The following is a 16,273-nucleotide window of genomic DNA, read 5'->3' as shown; positions in this document are numbered from 1 at the left end:
TGAGGGCTTTTCGATCCACGAGGCAATAAATACAGATAGCATGAGGAAGCCATGTAGTTGTTATTGGTTAACTGCCGTTTAATTATGTGTAATTGGTTCAGAATATATTTTATAAAATTTCTTCTTTTCGTCCTTCATTACACAGTTCTTTTATTTTTCTGAATAAAATAAATTTTGGTCAGTACTACTCTTGCCTTTAATTTAAAGTAGCTAGGCCTTTCTTTTTACCGGCGATCATGTCAGCAAGCGACAGACGAGCACGTAAACCTCCTGAGACTAAAAGAATCTGCGAATGCAGGCCTTGACTGTAGACCGACTTAAAGGATTAACTACCGAGATGATGTTGAGTTACTATTTGAGCACATTCAGACTAGACCAGACTGAGCCTAGATCTGTCCTGCTAACTTGGACTACTTAATATCTTAATTTCTTCAACAGATACTCGAATAACTAACAGTACTGCCATAGCTCAGTAGAATAAGCTTGAGATTTTAAGGGACACTACTACAATTACGAGTCTGAAAATACTGAAAAACTTCCCAAGGTCAATCATTCACTTCTATATGTCTAAACCATCTTGCAATCCTGAATGTGCATCGTGGAGCCTCCAACTCTTTGGAAATGCATTGTACAGCCCTTTATAGACCGATGCTTGAATAACCTTCCACACTTGTAAGTTATTATTTTGTCAATCAGAAAAAGCCGATCAGAAGGAAGACATCTTCGGAAAGCCAGAAAATTCTAAGGTATCGATATTGACAACTTCATGTACGATCATTCGTTTATGGAAGATACCCACCCTCTCCCATGGCAAGATAGCCCCGATGGGATGTGGCCTCCCAAGTGCTCGCTGCTCAGCCGTTAGGATTGCAGATTACGAGGTGATCCGTCGTCACTACGACGAATCCTGTCGGCCATTATTCTTCGCTTTCTAGATTATGGAAGACAGCTTGGTGAATATTTAGAAGTGTAGAGATAAAGGATAATCCAACATACATACTGTATGTTTCAAAATAAATATCTAGCATTCATTCTCTAGAGTCCCAACGATGCATCGGTATTATGTTCTCTATTTTAGATAAGCTATGGAAGGAACAGTGAAAATCTGGTTATCAATATGTGTACTAAGACTTCTGCAAATCTAGAATTTCCCCTCAGTGCCCAGTAATATCCTCATGTCATCGTCTTCAGACTTGTGATAAATTATTTTACTAGCGATCATACGAGAACTGACATTCAACTAAATTTGTGGCAAATCACGTTACCTCTCCATTATGAAGGAGAGTAAATATGTTTCTTTAATAATTTATGGACGAAAAAGATTAAACTTTTTATACGAAAGGCCAGTTTTTTCCCTATATGTAATAGCAAGTGACACCATTTATAAGAGATACGTACGTCACTTTCGCTGTAAAAATATAAACTGAATTTTATTTATGAGCAAACTATTATGCCAATATAATCCTGTTATACTTAATTATGTACCATAATAATTTATTAAAAAGCAATTGAAATGTAGGTCTTAGTTCTGTTTCTTGATACGGGGTCGGGGACGAGGCGAGATGAATTGATATGACATGTTTATCTACGGTCGGATGCCCTTCCTGACGCCAATCTCAGTTGAGGCGTTAATGAAGATGAAATGAATGGTGATGAATGACATTGGCTTAAGGAGGTGGAAAGAATGAGCTGTGGCCTATGAATACGAACTATTTTCCTAGAAGTCAAAATATGAAACCACAGAAAACCATTCTCAGGACAGCCGACTGTGGGGTTCGAACACACCCATCTTCCGAATTCAGAGATTGGCTAAATAGCCGTGGCCATTATCCAATATTCGGGAGATAGTGAGTTCGAACCCCACTGTCGGCAGCCCTGAAGATGGTTTTCAGTGGTTTCCCGATTTCACACCAGGCAAATGCTGGGCCAGTAGGCCTACCTTAATTAAGACTACGGACGCTTCCTTCCCACTCCTAGCCCTTTCCTATCCCATCGTCGCCATAAGTCCTATCTGCGTCGGTGCGACGTAAAGCAGCTTGCAAAAAAATGGATGAAAATCCTATTCATTGTCTATTTATTTATTTATTTATTTATTTATTTATTTATTTATTTATTTGGCTCTTTCCTATTAACAAGATTACATAGATAATCGGAAATTCCCTCCGCTTCAGACTGAAAACCAAGCCCAAGAAAGGGGATAGGATCCGTGGGTGCCTACCCCCACCTCCACCCCGAAACGTTCGGTTTGGCGCCCCTTGGTCTGTGATTCGAACCTCGGAATGGCGCAGCTCCTTGATATATTCTAGTAAGCAGCCAAGCAAACGAACACAAACAATATGTGTCGTAAGCCGGGAGCATATAGGCGCTGGGAAGAGTCGGTGACGGCGCGTTTTAAATAGCAAAGTAGCGGGCGGGTGCACGCTTCTGCCGGCGACCTCATTTCGAGCCACGTGGAGCTCCAAGGAGTTTGGACACGTGGAGCGGTGACGTCACAACCCCCCCCCCCCAGCGGTGTTGCCGTTTCTGTGTTTGGCGTGCACGCTAGAGCCCTTCAACTGGCGAAGGGAAGACCAATGAATGAACGCACGTGCTATTTCGCTCCACGCGCCGCATAGAAATCTGCTACCAACTGAGAGTCAAGTGCAAGGTCACGAGGTGACACCTACTTAGCAGTCTCGGTACGATGGTACAACTTGTATTATGACAGAATCACTTGAACAAGTGACATGCTTACTGTTTTATGTAACTTTCATCTTTAGGAATTGGATTTCAGTGACCTGAAAACTCTAGAAATATGTATGCACTAACGCCATAGAAAACACCAAAATATGGCACAAAATCTTGCAAGTAAGACACAAAAGAAATTGAACATTGTCGAAAAACAGTTTAAAAGATATCTTTTATTCAGCAGTTTACATAATTAATTTGGTGAATATTAACGCATTGTTAATAGCCACAGAATATATTCGGCCGGCCCCGTGGTGTAGGGGTAGCGTGCCTGCCTCTTACTCGATGGCCCCGGTCTCGATCTGCGGCCAGGACAGGGATTTTTACCTGGACCTGAGGGCTGGTTCGAGGTCCACTCAGCCTACGTGATTAGAATTGAGGAGCTATTTGACGGTGAGATAGCGGCCCCGATCTCGAAAGCCAAGAATAACGGCCGAGAGGAATCGTCGTGCTGACCACACGGCACCTCGCAATCTGCAGGCCTTCGGTCTGAGCAGCGGTAGCTTGGTAGGCCAAAGCCCTTCAAGGGCTGTAGCGCCATGGGGTTTGTTTTGTTTTGAATATGTTCGACCTATAAAAGTATAGAAAAACTGAATTAAAATTTTCCAGTTAAAACAAGTAAATGGGTGTAACTGAATTCACATTTCACTGAAAATAAGTAAGACGAAACGCTTCTGAGAAAAACATCCAAAGCTTGTTCTCTGCACAACCAATTATTTTACAGTTAACAGAGTCATTGGCTGGTCAGAATGTTTTTTTTTTTTAAGTTTATTTATTGTCGCTTTAACTTAGAAAGTCATATCGCGACATTCACAATTATACATACAGGATTATTACATTGATTACATAGAGTTACAATTGTAAAAATAACAACAGTACATATTGATCAGATAGTAATTATATGTCATTGAATAGATTTGTTTGTCTAAAAAACTTAATTATGTTTTTACACTGAGTATCTTTGTTGAAGATGTCACATACTCTATTATTCTGGTTTAAATTACACAACTGTCTTTGTTGATCGTATAGATGGCATTCTAGTAAAATGTAGTCAACAGTCTTTCTTTTTTGACAGGTGTCACATATTGGTGGAGGTTTATTAGAGAAGATATGAGCATGAGTCAGTTTGCTATGGCCTATACGTATTCTAGTAATGAGCACTTGTTCTCGACGCTGAAGGAATGAAGCATCAAATTTATCTGTAGATCCACGCCTGATATCATGGAGTCTTGTGGGTTGTTCCCTTGTCCACTCAGTTAACCACTGTTTTCGGATCTTTGTAGTAAGAAAAGGAGCAACATCAGTGTAGGGGATTAGAAAGTTTGGATCATGTACAGGAAGACGAGTTGCTTCTTTAGCTGATATATCAGCTTGTTCATTGCCTTTTATTCCCTTATGTGAGGGAATCCATATTATGGTAACTTGCTGTCCTTTATTTTTCACGGTATTGTAAGTTTGCAGTATGTCTTGTGCTAATGTATTTGAGGATGATGCATTTTGAATGAGTTTTACTGTTGATAAAGAATCACTAAGGATTAGAAAAGGTTCTTTTTTGGGGAACTCTTTATGGATTCCATAGCTTTTAGGATAGCATACAGTTCACATGTGAATATGGAGCATGTAGCTGGTAGTGCATACTTCATTGTATGATCGGGGTGGACAACAGCACAGCCGCTACCATATTCGGTTTTTGAGCCATCAATGTATATAGGAGTGTGTCTGGGCAGACTTTCACACTTTTCAGATAACATTTGTTTAAATACGGTACTATCTGTTGTTTCTTTATTGAATTCACTTAAATCTAATATTGTTGGTGGTGGTTCAGCTTTCCATGGGGGAATGTGATGTCTTTTTTAGTTCTTGAAGCAATCGGGGGAACTGAAGAATTAATTTCCTGTAAGTATTGCGTAAACCTAACGTGGAAGGGTATATGTCTCTTTTGTTGCGAGGAATAGCGTTGAGGCTGATAGCGTGGGAAAACATACTCGTGTGCTCTGGAGTGAGGAGAGGCCGCTATCTTCACTGCGTAGTTGATAGTCAGTTGTTTTCTACGAGTCCGAAGCGGGGGTTCATTAGCTTCTATTAATAAACTTGAGATCGGGCTAGTTTTGAATGCTCCCAGGACAATCCTGAGAGACGTGTTTTGAATCGGGTCAAGCATTTTCAATGAGGATGCTGTAGCTGAATTATATATTATAGAACCATAATCCAGTTTGGTGCGAATTATAGATTTGTAAGTGCACATTAATACATGAAGATCTGCTCCCCAGTTGTTAGCTGCCAATGATTTGAGTACATTAATTCGATGTAGGCAATCTTTTTTTACAGTTTTTAGATGGGAGTTCCATGTTAATTTTCTGTCAAAGGTCATTCCTAGTATTTTTATTTCATTTACTATCTCAATTTTATTTACCTTGAGGTACAATTCTGGGCAGTTACTATCACTCTTTTGTTTGGAAAATAAGATGCATTTGGTTTTGGTTGAAGAAAAGGTAAAGCCTGTGTGTTTTCCCCATTTGGCAATATCTTCAAGGGAATTCTGTATTATTGTTTGGGTGGTTGACAGGTTGCGACCTCTGCAAAAAATAGTCATGTCATCAGCAAAGAGGCAAGTTTTTACAGGAGGGTTAACGCATGACGTGATGCCATTTATAGCTACTAAGAATAGTGTTACACTCAGAACTGAGCCTTGTGGGACACCATTTACTAAACTGACTTCTTGGGGCAGGACACCATTAGCTCGAACTTGAATACGTCGGTCTTGCAGGAAGTTATAGATAAAACTGATCATATTTCCCTTAATATTATGTTGCAGTAGAGTTTTAATAACGTGAGTTTTGCACACCATATCATATGCTTTATGAATATCCAGGCAGACAGCAAGGAGATATTGTCAATAATGAAAGGCATCCAGGATTTCTGACTCTAATACTACTAAGGTGTCAGCTGTTGAGTGAAACTGTCGGAAGCCACACTGTTCTGCAGTGAAGAAATTCTGTTGTTCTAGAACCCATTTTAGTCTTTTATTTATTATTTTTTCCATTAATTTGCACATAGTGCAGGTTAGAGCTATTGGTCGATAGTTATCGGGTAACATGTGGTCGCAGCCAGGTTTAGGTATTGGAATTACTATAGCTTTCCTCCAACCTACAGGAAAGACTTTCTGTGCCCAAATGAAATTAAATATTTCAGTGAGGAATGCTAGGCCTTCAGGAGGAAGTTCTTTCAAGAAGTCATATATAATATCGTCAGGACCTGGGCTTGTACTTCGACAGCTACTAAGTTCAAATAGTACTTCATTAATACTGATATTATCGTTGTAGCATTGGTCAGCACTTAAGTGGATGTGTGACTGTAAATCAGGACAATCTTTACGAGAGGATAAAAATTCTTGTTCATAGTTGGATTCACTTGAAATTTTTGCAAAGTTCTCTGCTAATGCATTTGCAGTATCGTGATGTGTAGTTGTAACTGGTCCAGTCGTTTTATTGAGGGCTATGATACGTGAGGGTTTTTTAAGCCCTCTTATTTTTCGTAGGTGTTCCCAAATTGTGTTTTGTGGGGTCTGATGAGAAAGAGATGACACATACTTCAGCCAAGATGCTCGTTTACTCTCTTTTATGACTTTTCGGGCTGCAGCGCGACTTTCTTGGAACCGCAATTTGTTTTGTAAAGTGGGATGGCATTTATACTTGTAGAATGCTTGGTTTTTCTTTTTAATTGCAACTTTACAGGAATCATTCCACCAAGGAACTGATTTTCTGTAAGTTGTATTGTTGGTCCTTGGAACAGAATTTTCTGCGGCTTTAAGTATGATATTGGTGAATTCTCTTACAATATAGTCAATCTTGTAATTTTTGAAATGGGTAGGTGGTGGTAATCTATATAACTCTGCCTTAATATTTTCTTTATATTCTTGCCAATTGGCATGTTTAGTATTCCATTTATTTGGGCATACACTTGGGTGGGGCTTGTTGTTTCCATTTATTATGATAGGAAAGTGATCACTTCCAAAAAGGGTTTTGCTAGCTGATGATGTATATATCGTTTCTGCATCTGGAGTGCTCAGACACAGATCTATAGTACTAAAAGTACCGTGCTGGATATCATAATGTGTAGGACCATTCGAGTCTATTAGGATCAAATTTTCAGAATCTAGCAACGATTCAATTGTTCTTCCTCTTGTGTTAGTGTAGAGACAGTTCCATAGGGTGTTATGGGAGTTGAAGTCTCCTAAGAGGAGGAATGGTTTAGGAAGTTGATTTGTCAGATCTACTAATTCATTTAAATCCATTTTCTGGCTGCTGGGCAAATAAATATTACAGATGCATAGGGAAAATGTTAGAAAGACTGTAACTGCTACTGCTTCCAAATGGGTTTTTAGTGGTATTTCTTTTTGAGGAACATTGTCACGGATGTAAGTGGCAACCCCTCCACTTGCATGAATGGGATTGTTGCGGTTTTTGTGATATGCTGTGAATTGTCTCGTGTTAGCTACGTAGTTATCTCGAAAATTGGTTTCTTGTAAACAAATGATTTCGGATTGGTGTTCATTAATAAGTTGTTGTAGATATTCGTATTGAGAGTAAAATCCGTTCATATTCCACTGCAGTATCCAAGAATTCATGATGGCTTTTTAAAGATGTATTTACTAGATTTGATCCTTATCAGTTATTGGGATTGTCTGTTCTGGGGCAGGCCTATTGCTTTCTCCGTTTATGGCAGTAAGTAGTTTCTTAACAAGTCTGGTACTCTGGTTTTTAAATTTTTTGTCCTGATAGTAGGGGTATAGTTTATTCAGGGTCTCTATGAGATCTTCAACATGGGAAGTGTAAGATAATGCAATAGGTAAGATATTTGTTGCTGATGTTCCTTTAGTATTTTCAAATAAACTTTTGAGTTGTATGAAATTAAGAATAAAATTTGAGGGATTAGCTTCTATTACTTCCTTAACAGGAAGTAGTTGTTCTTCAAGACTGAGGGGATTTAATACCATTAGTTTCTTCTTAGGCTGTTTAATGTCTTGGGTTTTATGTGACCCTAGAACAGGAAATTCATCATCTGTTTTATCGTCTCCCGAGATAGAAGAATTATCTAAGAGGGAATTATTATCAGCCTTGGAAGTGTTATTAGAAGAGTCACTTGAAAGGAAGGGTCGTTTTATTCCTTGAGGCTTAGTTATGAGTGATTCTTTATTTACTTCATATATTGGGACTGGTGTGTTCAATTTCAAGGAGATGTCCTGTTCAGAGAGGTTTTTAGAGGAAGATGATGTGTCATTAGAATATTCAATGATTTGCTGAGGGTCAGTAGTTGGCTGAGGATTCATAGTGGCATTTGCTGGGTTGGAGGTGTCCTCCTTGGAAGAAATTGAATGTTGATCAGGTGGCTGGTTGTTTTCTTCTAGAGTCTCAGATAGTGAGGGACATACTCGGGCCAGGTGGCCTTCTTCTTTGCAAATAAAACAGGTGGGAACGTCTGACGAAGTGTAGATCCAATAACTGGTTCCTTCGAAACATATTTGTAGTGAATTCGGTAGTTTATTGAAATCGTCGGGTTTAACATATAGTTGTCGGCGGAAGCTAAGAATGTGTGTGAATCCCGGAATATTAATTCCGGCCTTTAAGTTGGATATAGATGACATTGGTTTAATACCCAGTTGTTGTAAATGTTCTTCAATGACTGTGTTTGGTAAAATAGGACATACATTGGATAATATCACTCTCTTGTTTGCGACAATTAACGGTCTGAGAGTGAGATCAATATTATTGATTTTAATTACGGAGTGACTGAGTGATAATTCCTGAACAATTTTTGTGTTCGATAGGAATATGCAAATTCTTGAGTTTGAAATAAGAGATATATAACATATGTTAGCTGGATCTGTTATTTTTCCTACAGCAAGGACGTAGTCTCTTATTGGGATTCCGTCGTGAGCATCAATAATAATAGCCTGTTCTTTTTTTGGTGTTAACTGCATTACAGAAGCATAACTTTTTTGAGATTGTTTTGGATCATTATGGGTAGAGCTGTCGGTAAGGTTATGCACGGTCTGATTTCCTTGGTAAGAAGCCATTTCTTTGAGGGTGGAAGGCTTTGAAGCCGCCCTGAGTTACGATGTTCAACTGTTCTTTATTGATATCCTAACGGTTTTCTACACGTAGAACAGAAAAGAGTCAATTTCACTCTAATTAAATAAAATTATGTCGAGTCCAGTCCTCGAAGTTTACACTGAGTCGTAATACTCACATTTAGTCCAGTATTTGCATTGAGAAAGAACTTGAAGTATGTTTATTTACGTAAAAACTGGCACACATCAATAACACGTTTGTACACATTCACTGCCACCTCGATCGTCCTGGTCAGAATTGCTGCCTAGCAACAACAGGGTTAAAGCCGGGGTAGTACCTTTCTCAAGACCACGGCCGCATCCCTCCCATTCCTAGGCCACACAGTTACATCACACTTACACCCTCACACAGCGTACATGAAGCTCATCCCTATAGGTCGTACCGGGAAAAGCAGTTATAAAACTGGTGGGCTCTGTCACTCCCGGTACTGAAAAGCCATATGCTTAAAATTGTTTAAAAAAGAGGTTTAAATCACTAAACATAGAATGTTTCGGAGGGGTGAACGGGATGAAGGCGACGCCGATCAGCAGAAAACTGGCCATTTTCCTAACGTTATTTTTTATCCTTTCTATTTTCACTACTTATTGCTCATGAAACCTGTCCATCCTTACATATGGAGTTGGTGTCGGGAAGGACATCTGCCCGTAAAACTTGTCTAAATCCACATCTGCGACACAGTTCGCACCTACGACACCACAGGTTTGGGAAAATCAGTAGAAGACGAAGAAGAAGAATTGTCATTTAACAACAAAGTATTTTAATGAAATGAAGTCCAAAAGAGTTATAATATCACCAGAAATATGTTATTACACCAGTTTGTTGCTACTTGCTTTACGTCGCACCGACACAGGTAGGTCTTATGGCGACGATGGGGTAGGAAAGGCCTAGGAATGGGAAGGAAGCAGCCGTGGCCTGTGCCTGATGTGAAAATGACACCAGTTTTTGATAAATATGACTAAATGATATAATTTAGTAACATTTATATGAGCAATAAAAGTCGGATTATAGCATTCACAATGTCTAATTTATGTTCAATTTTTAAAACAATACCAGGATAAAAATTATGGTAGGTATATTATAGAAATCCCAACCCTAGTGATCATGAGCCATAGACCTAAGGTTTTATGTAAAATCCGAACTACCTTATATCCTGTGCTTGGTTATGTTTCATCAAAAGTGCCATCATGTACTTCAACACTGTGTCCTTATTAGTGGCGTGTATTGTTCGAATTTGAGAAGGGTAACCAAGATGGAAGAAGCCTCCTTGGCTCAGGCGGCAGCTCACCGGCCTCTCACCGCTGGGTTCCGTGGTTCAAATCCCGGTCACTCCATGTGAGATTTGTGCTGGGCAAAGCGGAAGCGAGACAGGTATCTATCTCTCCGGGTACTCCGGATTTCCCTGCCATATTTCATTCTACCAAAACTCCCCAATATCTTTCATTTCATCTATCATTCATTAATCATTGCCCCAGAAGAGTGCCGCTAGATGGGGGCTTCACTCGTTCCATTCCTGAATGACTGAAAACAGGCTGTGGATTTTTATTTCAACCAAGATAGAGTTGCCTTACTGCATATGCAACCACAATCACGTGGAGCGTGGCGTGTAATCTAAATTGCCTAAATTTGCTCCAGTTCGTTCGACAGGGCATGTTAGAAACAAAGTCTGCTGACTATGGAGGATGACCTTTACTGACGTTGCAAGCAATGTGGTTCATCCAGAGATGACTGAGCCCTTGTTTACATAATAATAATAATAATAATAATAATAATAATAATAATAATAATAATAATAATAATAATAATAATCATACCTACCGGGCGAGTTGGCCGTGCGCATAGAGGCGCGCGGCTGTGAGCTTGCATCCGGGAGATAGTAGGTTCGAATCCCACTATCGGCAGCCCTGAAAATGGTTTTCCGTGGTTTCCCATTTTCACACCAGGCAAATGCTGGGGCTGTACCTTAATTAAGGCCACGGCCGCTTCCTTCCAACTCCTAGGCCTTTCCTATCCCATCGTCGCCATAAGACCTATCTGTGTCGGCGCGACGTAAAGCTCCTAGCAAAAAAAAAAAATAATCATACTGAGCGAGTTGTCCGCACGGTTAGGGTCGCACAGCTGTGAGTTTGCATCCGGAAGATAGTGGGTTCGAACCCCACTGTCGGCAGCCCTGAAGATGGTTTTCCATGGTTTCCTATTTTCACACCAGGCAAATGCTGAGGCTGTACCTTAATTAAGGCCACGGCCGTTTCCTTCCCACTCCTAGGCTTTTTCTATCCCATCGTCACCATAAGACCTGTCTGTGTCGGTGCGACGTAAAGCAAATAGCAAAAAATAAGAAGAATACATGTTATTATAATAAATATTATTATTATTATTATTATTATTATTATTATTATTATTATTATTATTATTATTATTATTATTATTATATTATTATTGTTGTTGTTGTTGTTGTCTTTAAGTCCCACTAAATAAGTTTACGGTTATCGGAGACACCGAGGTGCCGGAATGTAGTCCCACAGGAGTTCTTTTAGGTGCCAGTAAATCTACGGACAGGAGGCTGACGTATTTCAGCACCTGGTTTACAAAGAGCAAAGGCCGAGAATTCGAAGGTATAAAAGGATAATGGAATGTTTGAATTAACCATTAGTTTCGGGCTTATGTTCACCGTGCCATGTGAATCAACGGACAGTATTATGGATATAATTCAATTCAGTGAATATAAACTAATCAAGAGAGATGGGCTCAGTTCTGATGTCTGGAAGAACTTGCTGCTTGTGGTCACTGCAGACGGTCAGTAGACATTGTATGTTTCCTATGAAACATGCAATGCCCTGTTGACTATAAATCCGGTGCAAAAAACTCGTTTGCAAACTTCCCGCCAAGCATTGCCCGGCAATGCCAAGCAAACCAAGCAAGCGCGAGTGTTTTCATGTGTGCCACAGATTTCAGACCATTCAACGCTATCCGGAGAAGGCTTTAAAGAAAATTTATGGAAGTTCCTACGCTTCATGGAGAAGCATAGAAGCATGGATATGTTTCTCCTGTTGCAGTACACTGGTTGCGATGGTTACCGTGGTGTTGAGTTATTGTCGACACAAAACTGTCCATGTTAATTCTAGATATACCCCAGCCCAGAAACACATCCATGTTAATTAGGGCAAGATCTGATTAATATCGGTGCTAATTTTGGTAAAGTAGATATTGTTGATGTGTTACACATCTTTCCACCATTAACAGAAACAAGGGCGAAGGGAGAGGAACACTTCTACCTCTGACTGAGATAGCGCGTGAAGGAGCGGATATCAATGTGCAAGGTCGAGCGAACTTTGCTCGCCTCGACTTAGAGAAGCAAACTTCGGGCATTGGCATGCTGGACAAATATGAACCGAGCATAGAGCGTGTTTTGCATGACACTAGTACTAACAGATGTGTATGCGGAGTCTGTCCAATGGTGTGTACTTATTTCAAACTAGGGCTAGTGGACTACTGTGCGCTCAAATGCAGTAATCGGGAAAATCATGAAAAACCTTCTCAATCACTGCCTAACGGAATATTTTGAACACTTGGCTTCTCAGCTGCACTCCTGAGGCTAACAGCGCTTTCTTCCAGACCCTTAAACCACTCTACAATTTGCGATACGGTCAGACCAATTTGGTAGGCAGCTGTTGTACATGGACTCCTCCACGCAGTCTTCGCCAGGAGGAATGCCTTTGCAACCTTTCAGTTTCAAATTCCTTGTACACTATCTTATTAAAAGTGTCCGGACACCTGCCTCACGCTGAAGACAGAGTTTGCTTGGGATATACACTCTAATAGTCGACATTAATACGATGTTGACCGGGCGAGTTGGCCGTGCGCGTAGAGGCGTACGGCTGTGAGCTTGCATCCGGGAGATAGTAGGTTCGAATCCCACTATCGGCAGCCCTGAAGATGGTTTTCCGTGGTTTCCCATTTTCACACCAGGCAAATGCTGGGGCTGTACCTTAATTAAGGCCACGGCCGATTCCTTCCAACTCCTAGGCCTTTCCCATCCCATCGTCGCCATAAGACCTATCTGTGTCGGTGCGACGTAAAGCCCCTAGCAAAAAAAAAAAAAAATACGATGTTGGTCCACCTTTTGCCTTTATCACAGACTTGACACTGTTGGGGAGACTCTCCACCAGATGACGGAACATTTTCATGGGAATGCATCCCATCTTCCGAAAGAGCTGTACCCAGAGAACGTGTTGACGTTGGGCGGTGGGTCTGGAATGAATTCGCCGTTCTAACTTATCCCAAAGGTGTTTTATTGGGTTAGGTCGGAACTGTGGGTGGGCCAGTCCATTTGTAGAATATTATTATCCTTAAGTCATTGCCTTACAGAGTCATATAACGGATTTTCCACGATAGGCAGTAGGAAAATATTCAGAATAAGTTGATATCCTTCTGCGTTTACAGTGCTATGTAGTCCTTCAAGAGGGCCGAGTCCATGCTATGAGAAACATCCCTACACCATAATGCCAGCTCCTCCAATCTTCACTGTTGTTACTAAATATTCAGGAAGATGGCGTTCCTCGAGCGTTCTCCACACCCAGATCCTCTCATCAGATTGTCATAATTTAAAACGTGACTCATAACTCTAAATCACCTGTTTCCATTGTTCCAGTGTCCAGTAGCGGTACTCTTTACACCACGCCAGGTGGCGCTTTTTATTAACTAGGAAATATTTGGTTTGTGAGCAGCTGCTTGAACTTGAAACCCAATTATTTTCCATTCCCGATGCACAGTGATGGGTCTGACTGTACTTTGAAATTATCTGGTGATTCTTTCAACAGACAACTGAGAATTATCTCGCACAGCCCTCTTAAATGTGTGTCTTTACTGGGTGTCAGTATATGTGACCGACCAGACAGTGGTTGTGCTGTGGTTGTACCTCACGTTTTCACTTTACGTTTACTTCACTGACAGTCGATTTGGGTACATTCGTAAGGTTAGAAATATCCCTTAGAGATTTCTTGCTTATATGGTAACAAATGATTACCCCAAGGCTAGTACAGAATATTAGTGCTATTGTTGTGGGTTTTAGTATCTAAAGCAAAACTAGATATCCGGTTTGCCACACACTCACTAGCACTGACGCAGAATAGACTAGTCCCTCTCGGTACTTCTTGGTAGGGACTAGTGAGTCAGCCGCACGGGGAGCTCCCAGCCGGCCTGGAGGGCATGGCTGGCATTTTCGTGTACTGTCCTTGCCAGCTGGCTTATCTGTGAGTCTTTTGGAAATTCAACGAGAATTTTCCGCCTCTAGCCACCTCGCGAATATAGTAGTTCACGTCACCCGAGCTTTAAAAATGGAGGATAGCCGCGGACAGACAGTCAGTGTTGGGGCTGGACTCGGAATCAGTGTTGGACTCCGTGGTGGAGTCAGTGTGACACTCAGTTTGTTGTGGTTGGGTGGCTGGGCTAAGGGCGACAGAGGTGTTGGCTGTCAACTAGTGTCCCACCGAGGGCTGAACGAAGGAGCTGTAGTTTTTGGTATCGGAGTGTCCAGAAAGAAGCTGAATTGAAGACGGCATGCGGAACGGAAGACTGTGTACTACCTGAGAGTACTGCATGTTTGTGTATTTCTGTGGACAGAGGATCGCCGTGATTCAGCTTGGGAACCCGCTATCGTGAGTGTGAGGGTAACTGGACCTGTGTTAATATTCGCTGTTGTGAGTACCGTCCTGCTGTTGGATACTGTTGCTCTTTATTTGTTCATTGCATGTGACTCTGTGAATTACGGGACTGTCTCTGGAGTCAAACCAAGGAATAGTCATCGTGTGCTGTATAGCCTGTAGCCCTGTGCTCAAATTCAGCGGTGTACACACAGCTGCCCTATGAGTTGATTGGACTTGGTGAAGTGAAAGTAAGGATTAGCCGTCCCCAGTAATATCAACGGGCCGGACCGACTACTGTGCCGTAAGGAAGAGAGACCTGTAAATAGACAGCAATTAGTAAGTGTGACCATTCGTGGTTGATTTGAAGTTTGTGTGTTTGGGTGCATTTATTGGGTCATCCTGAAATAAATTAGAGTAACAAAACAGAGGGAGTTTTAGTCGTAACAATATTAATATCAGGATTATATTTTCCCTGGAATCATGGTGGTCTTCGCTCAAACAGACTCAGCCTTGACATAGCGACCACATCTACCCACTGACTGTGCTACTGAAGTCCGACCTCAGAATCTTCAACATCCTGCGTGAGTTGTTTACTGTGTATTTTTCACTGCGTTTTAATAACGTTTTCCATATCTTTTAAAACTCTGTATTAAAATTCCAGACCTACGAATTACCTTCCTTAATAAACTGACTATGTAGGTTGAATTCTCAGTCGAAAGGTTATTTGGATCCCGACAACCCCACCATAAACTGTTGTGTATGTATGTTCAGCCATCAGCCCTAAGGCTGGTTGGATCCTCAACAGCTCTGCCATAAGCTGTCATAAATGGCCTAGGCATCACTTAAGAGGCGCACGAGGGAAATGAGGAGTGAGGTAGTTTCCCGCTGCTTTCCTCACCGTGCCAGAAGTTGCTATTACATATCAGTCTGCAAGCCTACTGAAATGCATGCACCAACACCCTATGAACAACATTTTCACACCATTCATTGCAGGGACTGGCTGCAGAAGGAATGGCATTACTAGCATCACTCGTACCTCAGTTACTTTCATATTGTCAAAGCCAATGATGAGACTGAGGCAGATCAATGAAATAGAAATAATAATAATATTATTGTAAATTATTGGCTTTACGCTACACTAACTACTTTAACTGTTTTCAGAGGCAAGGCTATGCCGGAATTTTATCTCCTGACCCCAGACTGATATATCTGTGAACCTTAAAATGGGCCAACGCTCTACCGTATGAGCTACTTAACCCACAGAAAAAACAGAATTCATGGATGGAAATGGACAGTACTGTAAGGAATACTAGGTGTAAACAACAGGTCGACAAGCACTCGAAACTACTAGTTTAATCTACACCAGCTGACACCCCTGCACACTTGAAAATGACTCATCGTAGAGGGGCTGCCTGGCCGAGGCGGTAAAGGCGTATTCGGTTCGCCCGGAAGGACGTGAGCTCGTATCCCCGTCAGGAAGTCGTAAAATTTAAGAAATGAGATTTCCACTTCTGGAGGTGCATATGGCCCTGAGGTTCACTCAGCCTACACCAGATTAATTCCTGGGGGTAAAGACGGCCGGGCGTTACGAATAGTGGAAGCCTTTACCTTCCACCACTCCCATAGCCTTCATGGCCTGTACGGAGATGATTTTCTGATTGGTAGGTTTATATTGCTCAGTCCGACCACGGAACAGCAAAATTGTGAGCTTAGTGACCTTCAACGTGGGGTAATCACAAGTCTAGCAGAGGAACCACTTCTCCCTTCTTCCTT

The sequence above is a fragment of the Anabrus simplex genome, chromosome 2 (assembly GCF_040414725.1).
Source record: "Anabrus simplex isolate iqAnaSimp1 chromosome 2, ASM4041472v1, whole genome shotgun sequence".
Classification (NCBI taxonomy): Eukaryota; Metazoa; Arthropoda; class Insecta; order Orthoptera; family Tettigoniidae; genus Anabrus; species Anabrus simplex.
The sequence above is the reverse complement of the archived record's forward strand: the minus strand, read 5'-3'. Positions refer to the sequence as shown.